General features: G+C 47.3%; 1 protein-coding gene and 1 long non-coding RNA gene across 2 annotated transcripts in view; both read right to left on the bottom strand.

The window, feature by feature from the left end:
* DIRAS1 (DIRAS family GTPase 1) overlaps positions 1-12189 on the bottom strand; it is a 94681-nt gene that overhangs the window by 69560 nt on the left and 12932 nt on the right. The gene's annotated exons all lie outside the window — the stretch shown is intronic.
* On the bottom strand, positions 7414-12112 carry LOC308577382. The gene is made up of 2 exons (XR_014003625.1): positions 9186-12112; positions 7414-8618 (listed from the first exon to the last, which is right to left on the bottom strand). It is a non-coding gene; the product is annotated as an uncharacterized lncRNA (long non-coding RNA).

Consider the following 12189-nt stretch of genomic DNA (forward strand, 5'->3'; position numbering starts at 1 on the left):
AGCGGTGCACGGAGACAAAGCTTAGCTGCGCAGCACACACGGATGACGCAGCCTTTCACGCATTTGCACACGCACCCACCCTCTGCTAACACCCCTCAGAGTCCCAAGCGATGCAGCCTGTTTGGTGCAGGAGATGCTCGCCCTGTCCCTCCCTCTCCATCTGGAATCATCGGCATTGGCATGGCTCGCAGCGCAGTGCCTGTGGCTCAGGCAGAATCTCAAGGAGCATTGAATCCCCCTTTGGGAAAAAGAGTCGGACGCATCGTTGGTGTTGCCGCCCACCGTGGCAGATCTCCCATAAAACAAATGAAGGTGATGTTTCAGGGCCCCAGAAGCAACTTCAGTCCGCATTGCTTAAAAATCTGGGTTCTCATAGACGCCAACTGAGTTGCCCAGCTCAAATGCATTAATTTTTTGTTGTATGTATTTCAACAGCCCCAAAGTATGAGAGTCCATTACACAAAGGTTGCCAGGACAGAGTGATCTGTTGTAGGACAGCCCCATTGAAGAAGAGGCCTGGTTGCTGTTTGCGAAGGGGCCCCCATGACCAAGCTTCAGGGCTAACAACAACAACCCATCGGGCTACGTTTCTGGGTGGCATCCAGCACACAAAAAACATAATGAAATGTCAAACATTAAAAACTTCTCATTATGTAGGTCTTCCATTGCCCCCAAGTGCCCTGTTCCACCAACTTTATTTCCCCCACCTTCATCTTCTGTGTCTGTGTCAAGCAGGCAGATCAACCCCCCCTTTTAGGTCCCCACATTGCCCCACACCAAGCATCACTCCGGGCTGCTGCAGTGAGGAGAGAGACGGAGGTGCCCAGTTCTGCCCCCACAGATGACCACCACCCCTATGCCCTCCAGGGTGGCCTTTTCCTGGCTTAAGGGGTGGCATGACCCTCAACCCTAGAAATTAACAAATGCAAGGATTTTGATTACTTGGGGGATGAAGGGAGAAGAGAAGCTGCTGAGGAATTTCTGGGGAGTCTCTGCAAATGGAGGTGGCCAAGTTGGGGCCATTAAGAAACAATAGAGGGCAATTAAAGGCCATTGGCAAGTCCAGAAAACTGTCCTCCCCCCTTGCCCTGAGGTGTGAACAGAGACTGGGGGGTTGCCAGGGTAAGAGAGCTTTTTGGCAAGGTGTTCTGGGAAGGAGGAGGAGGAAGAAAGACTGGGATCCACCGTGGGCAGCCCCTCTTGAAATGACCACGCTGTAAGATCTGGACTATACAGACAGAAGGTGTAAATAGGGAAATAAACCATATTTCTTAAAGCTGCAACCGTCTCTGGCGTCTCTCAGTTCTCCAAAGGACCACAGACCCTGGGTGAGCACCTGGAACCTCCTGGGATCTTGCAGAGAGTGGGGTAGCACACAACTTTTCTAACACTACTCATTTGTTTTTTTAGTTCTTTAGTTTTTTAGTGCGTAAATCTTAAATTTGCATAAGTTGCGAGTTACACATATCCTTTTTGAGGCGAGGTGACACAGGACTGCAAATACAGTTGCCCCATAGATTTGTATAATGGCATTTATAATCCTGGCAGTTTTGCTTCCATTTCCTTCTCTGATGATCCAAAGCCTTTTCCATGGCTGCCCATTGCTCCCAGTATGGCCGGGGATGGTGGCAATGGGAGCTGCCACTGGGTGGAGGGCAGGCAAGTTCCCCCCCCCCGTCACCCCTGGATAGGATCGGATCCCCTCACCTCCCTGCAGGGTCCCGACTTGACCAAAGAACACCACCAGGCGAGGGGAGCGGGGAAGGAATGGGATACAATAAATGCATTTTTATTCGTTCATTCAAGGAAGACTATTTCTAGGATAAAAGCTACATATTGTACCATCGGTTTTGTTGGATTACATTATTATAATATGGTTGTCTTTTATTTTCCCTTTTTGCTATCTTTTTTCTCTGGAAAAAGCCAGTTATGCACAGTAGCTGATGTTGTCATGCTGCCATTGTCAAGAGGGAACGTGGGGTGAGAGGGATTGTTTTTCAATTTATTTACAATGCAAAGGACTGCCTCTGTTCGAAATTTTAAAGAAGCACCATTCATGATCCAAGACAAGACATCCCAGCCGGCAAAGATGGAGAGGAGGCAGTGGGTGAGGGAGAAGAGACCCCCTTCGCTGTCCTGGGCCCAGCAGACAAGAGAGTGGATTGTGCAATTCCTGGGCCAGCAAAGAAGATGGGGCAGATTCACACACACAGGGGGTGGGGAGACCAAAGGGAGCCAGAGGAGACCAGCTTCCAAGCAACGAAACATCCAACTCAAATTAAAATTCACCGCCTTGATGATGGATCCGAGCGACCCACAACCAGGGAGAAAGCGGAGCAGCTGCCCAGACCCCCAAGGCTTGTGCTGGTCCTGAGCGCGCCGTCGCTGCCCAAAGGAGCCTCTGAAGGCAGCCTTGTGCAGGTCTATGGCTGGCAGCGGCACAGGGGCAAACAGGCACACGTACAGCGCAGGGACCGGGCACTGAACGCCCTGTGCTGGGATCGCAGAATTGTGCTGCTGCGTTGGACCCCTGGTGCTTTTCAAATAACCAATATAAATTGTGCCAACGCAGCAGAGAAAGTCGCTCCACTGCTTCTGTTTCTGCCAGTGAGGAGAGAAGGAGCTGCCTGGCTACAGGAACCCTTGGCAAATGCAGAAACACCAGTTTCCCCCCCAGGCCCACCCCGGAAAAGCCAGCATCCCTGGGCAGCAGCAAAGACTGCAGGCTTTGACCCAGGGCCACTGGGGGTGAGAACATAAGAGCACTGGAAGAGGAGGTCTGACTAGCCTAGTTTCCTCTTCTCACACCGGCCAAATGCTCCTCCGAACCTGGGGATCCAGACAGACTGCCTCTGGACATGGAGGTTCCACGAGGATAGCAGAAGAGCCTGGCTGCCGAATCAGGCCACAGGGGGCCCGTGGCCTCACAGGGGCCAAGCAGGTGCCTCCAAGCAGGACCTGACAGACTGTGCAGCTTCTCCTTGTGCAGAATCCTCCCTTTACATTTCCAAAATCAATAGGGACTAGAGACTTGGTGGTGGTTGTTTAAAAGAATGGCAACTGACACTGATGGCACTGGGAGAGCGTAAGCCCTGCGGGATCAGGCCAGGTCAACCTGGCAGTCGCCTGTGGCCACAATGGTCACTTTGGGGAAACCTACAAAGAGGACCTGCGCACAAGAGCAGCTCTCCCCGCTGCGGTTTCCAGCAACTGGGATTCAGAGGTTTCCTCCTGCTGGGTGTGTGAGTGAGACAGAGAGAGAGAGGTTAGTGAGCTCAGTGGACTCTCAATCTCAGGGCCATGGGTTTGAGCCCATGTTGGGCAAGAGATTCCTGCCTTGGACTAGATGACCCTCGGGGTCCCCGTCAGCTCTACAATTCTACAATCAATTAAAATTCACAGGACTAAGATTTTGGTGAGGATATTGTTTAAAAATACAGATATCTTAGACCTATTATTATTATTAATTATTATTATTATTATTATTATTATTATTTCTATACTGCCCTTATCTCAAGGGGGTTCACAGAACAAAATACAGAACAGAAACAAGTAAATAATTAAAAAACGAAACAGAAAAATAATTTATAGATCCTCCTGGACACCACAACAAACCCCTTTTGAAAACACCCGTTTCTTACTGCAATTATTTATATAGTTATAGATCTAGGAATGTGTATATTTCAAAATGCACTTTCAAAAAAAGGGACGGAAGGGCCGCTGAAAAGGGGCGGGAGAAGGGCCAACGGGTGCTGTTCCCTAGGCAGGGCAGGAGCCCGACCAGGCCCAGGAGCCCTTCGCCCACAACCCTGGCGCTGCACCTCGCCCACGCCATTCCTTGAGCTCGTCCTCCCCCCGCCCCGCTCCAGGGCACCCCAGAAGGTCATGATAGCAGGTTTGGGGGGCAGGCATAGCTATGGTATGAAAACAGCAAAAGGACATAAGCGATTCCTGAACCACCTGGTAAGAAAATCAATTTATGAGGTATGGGAGAAGTATAAAAATCTATTAGAGCGGAAGACACCATGGTGGCTCTCTCTGTTAAAAAATTAAACATGAGAGGTGACTGGGCAATCTAAATAGAGCTGTTAGCAGAAGTGGAAGATCAATTAAAATGGAAAAAGTTTGAAGACATTAGAGAGCTACTAACAGATTGGTTACAGTACCATCAATTAAATGATGTCTTCAAACTGGATAAAAAAAGTTTTGGTACAGAGATGTCAAGGTTTGAAAAAGATTTGTTGGAAAATAATGTGAAATTACTTTCAAAAATGAATAAATTACTTTTAGAAAGGGTCACTAAAGATGAAGACGTTAAATCAATAATGATACACTGGGCAAAAGATTTTGGTTATAATATACAGTTTTTATCATGGGAAAAGTTATGGAAGGAGGATCTGAAGTTTACAGCCTGCTGCTCGTTGAAAGAAAATTACATGAAAATGATGTACAGAACAGCACTTGCCATTGATCGGCTTCTCAAATATAAACACTTTTCTTACATTCTGGCAGCTTTAAAAGACTTGGAGGTTGTTACCCGACTGTCACCCGTTTGCTGTGAAAGTATGGTCCAGAATGAAGCAGTATCCACTATTTTTACTTTGATACGGAGTTGTAATCGCAGTGTCCCTAGCATGGATGTCATACGTTATTCTGTCCAGGTCCTGCTTAATTTGTCAAAGTATGAAAAGACAACTGAAGCCGTTTACACAGTGGAGAATTGTGTTGATACTTTACTGGACCTACTTCAGGTGTACAGAGAGAGAGCTGGCGACAAAGTTTCAGAGAAAGGTGGAAGCATTTTTACCAAGACGTGGTGCCTGCTTGCTCTTCTTTCAAAGGACTCAAGAAGAGCTTCTGAGATCCGAGGCAGCTCACGAGTAGGTACTCGCCTTCAGAGCCTGTTTAAACTCCCAGCACGGAAACATCAAATGGATGCACGAAGAATGCTTGCCAAACAGAAGTTGGCCGCATACAAAAATGGGCATTTCTCTGTCCCAGCAACTCCTCTAAGGACAACAATAGTTTCAAGGCAGAGACCAGAATGGGTTTTAAGGAAAGGTAATATAAAAGAGATTGTTGATCCTCTGCAAGCAATTCAGATGGTATTGGATACACTTGGAATTCCTGATTACTAAAGAATGACTTTTAAAATGATATTTAAAAAAGCATTGTCAGGATCAGCTTTCATATTATGTAGAGTGTCATATAAATCTATATCCAATTTTATCAGTATATAGTTGTGATACCTCAGTTTTATTGCACATTTTTGTATGTCAGCTTGTGATTGGTATTGTCTTTATTAATTACTTGGATATGATTTGTAAGTAACAAACTAAACTATGTATTTTTTTAAAGGCTGAGATTTTGGGGGACTTCCGGGTTGGCACGAACAGCTAATGGCGGATTCCCTCCGAGCTCCGGAGGGAATCGGCTCCGCTGGGGACGGGTCTTGCCGCGACGGCGACGCGGAGACCCTCAAAAACCGCAGGCGCGGATGCCTGCGGACCTGGTGACTCGGTGGGCAACTTAAGCACCCCCCCGACCCATGAAGAGCCTTTTTAAAGGCTTCGGAGAGGGTACGGAGAGCGGCGTGGTGCTGGGAGTAGACCACTATCCCAGCGGAGCGGAGCCGTGTGCCATGGCTGAAGAGCGCTGACTTTTTTCCTTAAATTCGGACCCGAAAAAGAAGCAACCCGTGAGTAGATTGGAATTCGGACTTTAAAATATCTATCTGCGAATTCGGTATGACCGGGGGATGTGTCAAAGGGAAGTCCGCACCCCCCCTCCTGCAGACGATTTAAAGCAATAGCAGGAGAACTAAGTTGGAGAGCCTACCCTTTTGGGGTGAGTTAAAAAGACATTAACTTTCACGATTTGATAAAAAAAGTTTGGAGCTGGAGTGTAAGAGTGGATTTTCAGAAGTTTTTCTCTTGTTGTATGCAACCCCCCCTCCCAGGCCCGGGAGCGTCCTGTCTCTGAGCCTGCTGAAGAGGAAAGGAGTTTGACAGCTGTCAAAAGCTGTCAAACGGGCAATTTAAAGTGAAAAAGCTTGTTACTTAAGATCTCCCTGGACTAAATGTGATACAATTGAATTAAAGTGGTTGGAAACAAAGAAACAAATAACGAGGCAAAGGACTGTTGGGAAAAGATTACTAAGTAACTAGATTCCCTCTAGGGGGAATTCTGAGACATTACAATGGCTGCGGATGGAAATTTACTAGCTGAGATAGAAAGAATGTTTTACCTCGTGGGAATTCTACAAGAGCAGAGTCTGGCTATGAATAAACAACTTATGACCTTGACTTCTGGAATAAGCAGCTCTGCTGAATGTATTGAGGATTTGAATGAGAAAAAATCTGCAGCTGAACTGGAAGAGATACCTCAAGAACTGAAGGAGACTAAACAAGGAAAGGAGAAAGCACAGATGGAAAGTACCAACCAGAAGCCTACACAAGTGGATTATAAACAAGAAGACCCTTGGATTACATGGATTACAAATCTGCAAAAGATGCGAAAAATGAAGGAGGAGGCCCCTGGAGTACTTGGAATTCAAGAACTTAAAACAAAGAAGAAATATGATTGGGGCCTCCATTCTGAATATGAAGGATTGGTGGAACTTTTGCAGCAGCTGTCTTTAAGTTTTCTTGTGGGAAGAAAACCTGGCTTGATTGGGACAGAACTCCTTCGAGATCCGAAGACCAGCATAAAGGACTACCAACAAAACCGGCGGAGAGGGACTGAAAGAGACTTGAAGACCTCGGATGTGAGGAATCCAGGCTAAGAACTGTTATTGTGGACATGTATTTGGGAAGGGACGGAAACCGGGGATGGGAGGGGGGGGGGAACAGAATTTTAAAAACACTTATGACTTTTGGGTTTAGTCAATATGATTTATGTTTAATAAAAAATGGGAAATCGATGGAAGAGAAACTGAGTCCAACTTAGGAAAGAACTTAATTTTTCATAAAAGATGTAATATTAACATGGTAAGGAAGGGAAATAATAACTTGCTGACATAATTATGGGAATTGGGATGTATGAAGGGGGGGTGGGGGAAGTCAAGGACTAAAGTTAAGAAAGTAAGATTTTTGAAATTATACATGTTTTTGTCTTTGTCTTTTATGTGTGTGTTATGTCTTTATAAAATGTGAAAAACCAATAAAAATTTTATATAAAAAAAGAGATTTTGTATAAATAAAAAAAGGGGGGCTGCTAGGGGCGCATTGGAAGATGGCTGACAATACCATCTCTCCGGCTCACACGAGGTAATTAAGAGGCTGATATGGGAGTATGCAGCCTCCCTTGTTGCCCCAAGGGAATGGGGAACACTGCCTTGCCTGCTGTGGCCATAAATCACCCCCGGATTCGAAATAAGGGGGTGAGGGCACTCGGCACAAAGCCCTTGTGTGGGTCTGGCTCTCCTGGACGCTGGCTCTGATCGCGCACTGGCTGCAGCAGCTCGAAATAAACAATTAGAAAGAAGCAAATGCACATACTTCGAGTGAAGATTGGGAGTAAAGACTGCTAATTAAAGGGATCTCTGGGATGTGGAGCAACAGGCTGGATTCAACAATAAATCAAGAAGAAGATTCATGAAAGGATCGGTATGTCGGAGCGAGACTGAAAAGGGGGGGGGGACTTTTCTTTTTTTGTCTTATGTGAGTACCCAATAACCCTCCCCCCTAAGAAAGAATCGTTACAATTACTGATCACAAGCAGGAGGATTGGCAACTGTGTGGAAATTGATTACTAATCAAGGACATGGCTTGTGGAAACATCGGGAAAGGAAAGGGAGTTCTTTGTGATGCAGTCATAAAAAGAGAGTGTTATGGCAGGCCTGCCCGCAGGAGGACCGAGGGGGAGGAGGACTATGGCCGTTACTGTATTGGAATGTGAGATCGGCCTGGCAGGGCCCCCTGAGAAAATTGAGGAGAGCGGCAGGCCTGTGGAAACCAGGACAGACTGTGGGAAACGTTTTGTACGGAGGTGTTGAAATGATGTCTGTCTATTTTGATATGGCTCTTGGATGAGTGTAAAATCCACACAGGATATAACAACGTTTGTTTTCAACCCGCTTGTGGAAACCATCAGAGATCACAAAGAAAGGAATATATGATAACAACAAGATGAGGAAAACAACAAAGAGAAGATTGATTAGAACTGTGAATACTATTTGGACAGAACTGTGTATATTAAAGCAGCAGCAAGAGAGATGTTTGGATCCCTTTCGGAACTCGAAGCATGGGTACCCCAATAAAAATTTTAAAATTTGGCTGTGTAATTTGGAATTAATGTGATTTGGAATTATTGTGATTTGATTGGCCTGTTAATAAAAATTATTTTTAAAATAAAATAAAAATGATGTACCATTGGTATCTGACAACCAGTAAAATTGCAAAAATGTATAGAACCAGTTCACGTGTGTGCTAGAAATGTAAAAGGAAAGAGGGTACTTTTTATCATATGTGGTGGTCATGTGGGGTGGTAAAAGCTTTCTGGGAAATGATATACAACGAGCTGAAAAAAGCCAGAGTTTTTGCTAGGTATTATAGGTGCAGAACTACCAAAATAAAACAAAAGACTGTTTCTGTATGCAACGACAGCAGCAAGGATGCCTGTGATGGCCTGGGAATCCGATTCAGAGGCTGAACCGGAGGAATCCCAGCCTGCACAGGAGTCCCCGCCTCCAGGGCCGGCTGAACTGGGGCAGGGCCTTGATTCTGAAGCGCCTGCACCTGTGCCAGATCCTCAGGAGCAGGCAACAGGTGAATCCACTCTGGCTCCGGAGGTGGTTGAGGACTCAGTGCCTACAGGTGAGTCTCCCCCTGGGCCCAGTAACCCTTCAGCCTCTCCTGAACTGCAGAGGCTCAGGGCAGAGAGGTGAAGGGAACTGGTTTCTCCCAGGAGGAGTGCTCGCCTTAAGGCCAGGAGAGGCGGGTCTCCTGGGGGCCGGGACCGCCCCTGGCCTCAGAGAAGATAAAGGCCAGTCAGCCTGGTCCCAGGTTGCGGGAGCTGTGATGAGCTGTTTCGGCCAGCATCCAGTCCTGTTCCCCCAGAGTTCCTGTCCTTGCCCGGCTTCTTGCTGTGGACCCTGCTTTGCCCAAGGAGGACTGTCTGGCGACCCTCAACTCAGGTCCTGGACCTCACCCCACGGTAACCTCCCCCCTGGACCAGCACAATGCCTGTAGCCCAGAGATGGAAAGAAGGAGATCAGAGAAGAGTGGCAGACCAAGATGATGGAACATGCTGAAATGGCAAGACTGACGGGAAAGATCAGAAATCAGGAAGACCAAGTATTCTTAAAAGACTGGAATAACTTTCTAACATATTTGAGAGACCACTGTAAACAGCTGAAATCATTGGCAGGAACACATTGACGCTTGTAGAGTAACATGAACTTTGGATATCTTGATTATATAATAGATAGATTACAGTAAAAGATACAGGAATAAAATTTAGAAATGGAACCCACGGAGGGAGGGAAGGAGGTCTGAAGGTTCGAAAGAACCTCTTTTTTATTTTTGGAATGGTCATGTTTGTTGTGTACAATCTTTATGTAAAACCAATAAAAAACTTATATATAAAAAAGATTTTGGTGAGGGTGGCTCCCCTCAGGGTCTGCACTGGGGAGGGTGTTTGAGGGGACGGCCACGCCTCCCTTGCACCCCATCTGGACTACCGCAATGCATTCCACATGGGGCTGCCTTTGAAAAGGGCTCGGGAACGAAACCTCCCCAGGCACATTTTAGCTAGGTGATGTTGCTGAGGGCCGATCCCTGTCCAGACCCCTCCGGAAGACGTCTTCAGGATCTCGCTCGCAGGCTTCTCTTAGTCGGTTGTAGCTTTGATGGCACAGCATACGTTGCCAGCGCCCAGGGCAAGGCCTCCTTGTGGGGGTCGTAAGGAGGTAACAGGTGGACGTGGCTCACTGTGCCCCGTGGCTCCTGCACCCGGCGGAGGTCGCCTGCCAGGGGCCCTCTCAGCTTGGCAGGAGCAGCGGCTGGCGCTCCTTCGAGGGCCTGGGAGAAGGCGGAAGAGGGCAGGCTGAGGGGCCAAGTGCAGCCCTTCCCCGGACGTGCAACACATGGGCGGGCACCGGCAGGTGCCAGGCAAGCGGGCAACTCTGCTCCGCTTGCCCCTTGCACCCCTTGCCCAAGGACACCCGCCAGGAGGGAGGTCCTGGGGAAGTACCAGTATGAGCCAGGAAAAGTCCCGGCTCCGGCTGCCCCGCAGCCTCAGCAAGGGAGCCTGACGTGCCTGGGGCCACGGCCCCCTCGCCCCCCACAACACGCCACTGCCTCTGGGACAAAAACACTGCCACACATTTCCTGGGAACCATTTCCAAAGTCTGCACAGAGTTGCAGAACCCTGAATCGGAGCCGAAGCCAAGGATCTCCTCCTCGCAAGAGTCGCTTTTCACTGACCGCTCCTGATATTTCCTGCTCTCTAGAATAAAGGCCGGCGCGGCACCATCGGAGGAATTCTCAATGCTGTAAAATGCAAAGCTTGTCTGTAGCTACCTAAAGCAACTTCTTTGTACAGGAGGGACTTTGCCCCCAATTTCATCTCATGAACTGCCCAGAGATCTTTGGGATTAATCTAAGAAAGAAAATAAATGAATTATTATTAAGCAGCCAGATTGCTGACTGGGGCTGGTTAGAGAGAGCAAGCAAGCAAGCCCTTGTTGCGTCAGATGTCAAGGACATCAACGGCCACCTGACTTTTAGACAACATCTGAATGCAAGCCTGTATAGGAAGGGTCATAGAATCACATAATTGCAGTTGGAAGGGACCCCAAGGAACATCTAGTCCACCCTTGCAATCCAGGAATCTGAGCAAAAGCCTCCAGGACTGATGGCCGCCCAACCTCTGCTTAAAAACCTCCCAGGAAGGGAGACCGTTCCATTCTTGACTAGCTCGTACTTTCAGAAGTTTAAAATGTTCTGATGTTGGATGTTTTGCTGTGTTGGATGTTTTTAATTTGTTGGAAGTCATCCATAGTGGCAGGGGCAGCCCGGTCAGATTGGTGACAAAGAAATAATAAATAGTAATAACAGTAATAATTAGTATTATTAATAGCCCCACCGACCAGCGGTCAGTTTCCAGGCCCAACTCTGATTATGCCTTCTAAAGCCCTACAGAGCAGAGGTCCATGCTGTCTAGACGGCCATATTTGCCCCAAACAAAGCTGCCCAGGTTTTGAGATCTTCTCTCCTGCCACCCTCCTAGGATCGCTTGTTGGGGAAGCAGGACAGGGCTTTCTCGGTGGTGGCTCCTTCTAAGCAACAGCAGTGGATTGGGGGGCTTTTAAATGTTCAGCAGCGCCCCACATGACACCAGCACCTGGCTCCTTCCTGCCTTTCCTTGCATGCAGGGCCGTTGACTCGCACTCCCCTCAATCTGCCCCTGCAGGCAACTCTGGAACTCCCTGCCTAGGGAAACCAGCCTAGCTCCCTCCTTGCTTCTCCTTTGCAGCTGTGGACATCCTTGTTCCTAGAGGCCTTGGGGAAAGAGATTTCAAAGGGGCCAGTGCAGTTTTTACTGCTTGTATTTTTTTCCTGCTGCTCTAATTCCATCAAAGTTTCAATTACTCCTTATCAGTTATATTTTGTGTGTTTCTGGATTTTATCTGCACTGTTTTAACTGGCATCAGCCGCTTTGAGTCCCAATTTGGGGTGGGTGAGGTGGGATACTATTAATGATTATAATCATTAATGATTATCATCATCATCATCATCATCATCATCTAATAATAATAATAACCCAGCTGCAGATCAGACTTCTCCCATAGCGCCTCCTCCTGGGGGAGACACAGCCATACTGACAGGCGCTGAAGTTAAAAAGAAAAAAACACTGAGAGGCAGTGATTGTGCAATGGTTAGAGCACCAGACTAGGACCTGGGAGAGACTAGGGTTCAAATTAAATAATCTATGGCCTTTTAAAGCTTGGGGAAGGGGCTGTTATTGCCTGATTATTTGATTACTATGCTGTCTGCTATTAGACTTTTTATTACATTTTTATTATTAGTGCTCTGCAATGTGCGTTTAATGTTGGAGAGTGCCCCGGGATCTTTTGATAAAGGGCAGTCCATAAACTGAATAAATGAAAATAAATTTTCCTGCTTGGCAGGGGGTTGGACTCGATGGCCCTTGTGGTCTCTTCCAACTCTATGATTCTATGAAATA

Source organism: Podarcis bocagei, assembly GCF_964188305.1.
Source record: "Podarcis bocagei genome assembly, chromosome: 18".
In the NCBI taxonomy this organism is placed as follows: Eukaryota; Metazoa; Chordata; class Lepidosauria; order Squamata; family Lacertidae; genus Podarcis; species Podarcis bocagei.